Genomic DNA, 4,861 nt, shown 5'->3' on the forward strand with positions numbered 1-4,861 from the left:
GCAGAACAAGTAAACAAAACAATATAGCGAAAAGGGCTTTGGTTTCGTATGTTTTCCTTTTTCCCCTACATAGTAATATGTGCATGTGCATCAATGGACCCAGAAATATTCATTCTTAAGGATTTACAGAAACTGATTTAATTTGTATACAACTTTACAAAATGGGAGGTGTGAGTTGAGCGGTTGAGACAATTTAGAAAAATACCGGAGAAAAAGAAGCAAGGGAACTGGATAACAGAATGTAAAGAATATGAGTAATTAATTGTGAATGACGTCAACCAAAATAACTGAAACCCCAAAACAGTGCACAGAGAAATCTTAATAATCCTGGCGAGGCTATGGGAGCGGGAGTTTAGATGGCACGAGGTGGGGTTGCGGGGGTCATCGAGAGATTCACGAAGCAGGAAAATCAATGTTTAGCTCCGGAAGCAGTGAGAACCAGGAAGTGCGCATCTGACAGCGTCTCGCAGTCTTACGAGCGGCGGCGGCCGGAACTGAGCTATTGTTAAATATTGCTGATTTATTTCTGAGGATATCCAAAGCGAATTCATTTGTTTCATTAGTTTACCATTACCACTATTGCTTCTGCCTGGACACGGATAGTATTATGGACATGGACACGAAAAATCATAAAAAATAACACTTAGAACACTAGGGACCGACAGTATTATAACAATGGTAATAGCAACGGTGATAATATCATAAATAACGATAATAATAATAGCGATAATAATCAATATATTTATAGTGATGGTAGTGGTTATAGGACTTGCATTATGATTATTATCATTATCATTATTACTTTCATAATAATAATGTGAGTGTGAGTACGACGATATATGGATATTTGTGCAACTCAAAAGATGCACACTTTGTGTGTAACAGGTTACAACCGATTAAATTGCCATTGGACGTGAAATATTTGTTGTTGACATAATTTCGTGTTATTTCTGGAGAATTGTATCTGAGTAAAGTTGAAACATTACCAGCAATCTATAGTTGCTATCTCTTCATGACTGAGTCTTGACATGTTAATATATAAATATATCAAAATTACTCTTTGTGGACAATATCATTTAATATTCACCCTACACAACTTTAAATAAGATCACGTACAGTCAGTGCATAATTACCCTACGATCCGACGCAAGGCGCATCGCAACGAGACTCCAAGGCACAAGATTAGAGTCCAGCTTTCGTTGCCACACACTAGAACCGAAAATATTAGGAGCGTAAAGACACGTAGTTCAGTTATCTTGTCGAGCGAATTCATGATCGTCAGGCCAATCCGTCTCTTGGCCTCCTGGTCTGACAGCAAAGTGTCATGAACTATAGATACGAGACATAAGATTCTGTTTAACTTGGCTGCCTTCCCTGCAGGCAAATGACCCGGTTCTCCTAGTATACACCCAAGAGCAAGAGCAGCGTGACTACTCATAAAATTGACAGATTCTAAGAATGGCCTATTAAAAAATCCAAGACGAAAAAAACAAGATTTCTGAAATATATGTGTAGAAATATGGTATGTACAAGTCTTACCTTACATATCACTGAACAAATACTTGAATTAGAGTATCATCTGCTTCCCCATCACTGGCAAAACTACGATCTGAGCGGTATTCCCAGTAGCGTTTTCTCGGAGGTACTCGGTTATACCTGTTCGGGGCCCTAGGGGGGTGGCGCGGTGGCCTCCCCCCGGGGGGTGGTGGGGGGCGGGGAGTGGGGGGGGGGGGGGAAATGGCGGGCGAGGCGGGGTGGGTTGCGGGGCTGGGGGGGAGGGAGGGGGGGGGGCGCGGGGGGTGGCTCGGAGGGGGGCGTCGGCGGGTGGGGAGAGCGCGTTGAGGAGGGGGGAGGGGGCCGGCGGACGAAGGGGGCGGAAAGGGGGTGGCGGGGGTGTGAGGGGGGGTGGGGGCGGTGGAAGGGGGAGCACGGCGGCCGGCGAGAGAGGGCGGAGAGAGGACCTGAGGTGGGCGACGCCACCCCCCCCCTCCCCCTCCTCGTAAGACGGTCATACATGTACTTTCTCCTCCTGTTGTGACGGTGCCCAGCCATCATGTAGGGAAAAATAGCCTTTACGGCTTATTACATAGAATAGTACCAGAAATTCATCCTTTTCTTGAAATTCATCAGATGTACTTGGCACACACAACAGTATCAAATCTGGTACTTTAGTATCAGGTTTGGCGGTGAAAAGTAGAGAGGAGGGAAAGTCAGCAAGTTGGCAGCCCACCTCAGGCAGGAATAGATGTACCATACGCGAACCGACGAGACGACTGATCGGGACGAGACAGCTGCAAGCAGAAGCTTACAACCAGGCAAACATATACATACTTGAACGAAGGGAAAGAATTGGAACACCAAAAATATCCAGTCTACCTGGGGGTACACTGGACAGGACACTTCTTTTGCCAACCATTTTCAAAAACTCCGAGGGAAAATGAGCTCGTGCAACTTGCTGCTTCAAAGACTTGCGGGAGCAAAGTGGCGCCAATGCACACATACTTAGAACTTCGGCCCTAACACTGTGAAATGCACCAGCAGAGTACTGTGTACCTGTGTGGTGCAGCTCTGTTCATGCAAGGATAATTTCTGGAGAACTGTATCTGATATGAAACGAATCCTGCAGAACTATAACAGGTACATTGCGACCCACTCCCACCAACATTCTGTAAGGAATAGCAGGAAACGCTCCCCCTGAGATCCAACGTCAGAAAGGGGAAACAAGTGTCTGATGAGTGGCACCCTTGCATTCCCACGTGCCTCGCCCAAGCAGACCCACATCACGGAGGAGTCTGATGACACGTACCCTCCCAACACAGCGGTACACAGTCCCAAACACTTCGCCTAATTGCTAAATGTATCGAGAGCCGAAACTAGTGTCTCCAGACTCTTAATGAAATCAGATTGCAAAATCATCAGTAAAAGCTTCACATTGACTTTTAGTATCAGTATATAGGCTTATCAGTTAAATGGTAACGAACCAATAAAATTACTGATTAAGGACAGATAGGTTTTTAAACATGTGTATATCAAATTTTCCTGAAAATCGAGAGGAGTGCGGCTTTAGTTCATGGAACCACTGAATTGTGCATCATGCAAGGCACAGTGGTCAAAATGTAATACAAAACGTGTCAATTGTTGGGTAATCACCCAATAACCTTCAGCTAACATTAATGTTACACAGAACAGTTTGTTGGGACCGAGGGATTAATATTCTCAATGACTTGTTGAAAAGAAAAAAGAAAAAAGAAAAACAGATAGAGCCTGTATTTTGATCTTGCGTTCAGCTCGATATCTATCTAATCAATAAACGTTCGTCAAAGTGAAAAAAAAAATTATATTCATATAGGCCTATATGTATATATATAATAGTTATATATCCCGGATCATATATATATAGTATATATATAAATATATTAATAATATATATGCGGCATATGCGATATATATATATCGACGGATTAAATATATATATATAGATATATATAGAGTGTAATATATATATATAGATATTGATAATATATATATATATATATGTATATATATGTATGGATATCTATGTATAGGTGTGTGTGTGAGTGTGTGTGTTGTGTGTGTGTGTGTGTGTGGTAGGTGATAAGTGTGTGTGTGAAATGTGTGTGTGTAAGTTGTGAAGTAAGGGGGGGTGTTAGTGTGTGTGTATGTGTGTGTACAGTGCATAATGTGGATATGTGTGATATGCTCAGAGAAATTGTAATGAGTATTATTTAAAGCTTTCTTCTGGTGGGTGTGGTGGTGGGAGGGGATGGGTCAATTGATTTAAGTGTGGAGCGTGTGTGATGCACACATTATATAACCATACCCACAGATGTTATGTATGTATATACTCACTGTCATGTGTAACGATATGGTATAATCTATATACATATATATATATTATATAAATATTTATATAAATATAAGTATATCTTATATATATATATATATATATATAAAGACTGAGAGTACACAGAAAGCGGTGGGCACAGACATAACTTCGTATGTGGTCTATAAAGAGAGATAAAATATATAGGGATAATCGTATATAAGAAAAGAGAAACAGGTAGTTGGGAAGAGAGAGGGAAAGGAAGAGGCTGAGAGACAGTGGCAGTGCTAAAGACACACATGATGAGGAAAACAATCGACTAAATATGTCTTCTTACCTTATTTGCTTTTGCGCCAGCAGAATATTATTTCTTATAGCGATATGTGACGGCTGAAGCAAATCAGTAGTCTTTTGAAAATCGTCCTTTTAAGCAAACGGGGAAAATGATCGGGTTGTGTTCGAAAGCTCACATTCAGTCTTGCTTTTATTGCCACTTTCAGGCAATGAAGAATACAAATGTAAATCGGTAAATAAAAGGGTAGCACAATAGAAATCGCAGGGATAAACCAGGGATTCTCACAAAAGCGGTGACTGCAGAGCGGAGAGATCCTCCTCCACTAGGCGTTACAGAGCAACTGAGGTCTCTTTCGGACTGCTGGTCGGTTATGAGAACTTCCAGCGTAAGGGGAGAACGCGTCAGACGATGAGCAGGGTACGGGAAGTGGCAGAATACGTACGGATGAAGGCCATTCCATCAATAACAGCTAGTGACACTCTTTGACAGAATGTAGCGGATATGTCAGTAGGGGTTAAACATGATCAATGGGGAAGGGAGGGGCAAGCCAAGCGGAATAGAAAGCGGAGCAGGAAGGTGGAGATTAGATCAAAAAGGCGAGGGAAGGACATTGTAGGGGAGCATTGTCTGAAGATGAACCCCAATAACAACCACGAGTACTCTCCCATCTAACATCCCCTATTCTCTCTCGTACGTTTCTCCCTCACCCCCCTCCTCGGGGT

The 4,861-nt window shown here is 42.4% G+C and overlaps 1 protein-coding gene across 1 annotated transcript in view; it reads right to left on the reverse strand.

The window, feature by feature from the left end:
* The window catches only part of LOC122267404 (beta-alanyl-bioamine nonribosomal peptide synthetase ebony-like), a 43,127-nt gene extending 38,632 nt beyond the window's left edge, over positions 1-4,495 (reverse strand). The window contains exon 1 of the mRNA XM_086537879.1: positions 4,182-4,495. The gene's annotated coding sequence lies outside the window, so the exon portion shown is untranslated. The remainder of the gene's footprint in view (positions 1-4,181) is intronic.
* Between the last annotated feature and the right edge of the window lie 366 nt (positions 4,496-4,861).

This window comes from Penaeus japonicus, unplaced genomic scaffold (assembly GCF_977035675.1).
Source record: "Penaeus japonicus unplaced genomic scaffold, GWHDUDI00000001_assembly GWHDUDI00000006, whole genome shotgun sequence".
Taxonomy (NCBI): Eukaryota; Metazoa; Arthropoda; class Malacostraca; order Decapoda; family Penaeidae; genus Penaeus; species Penaeus japonicus.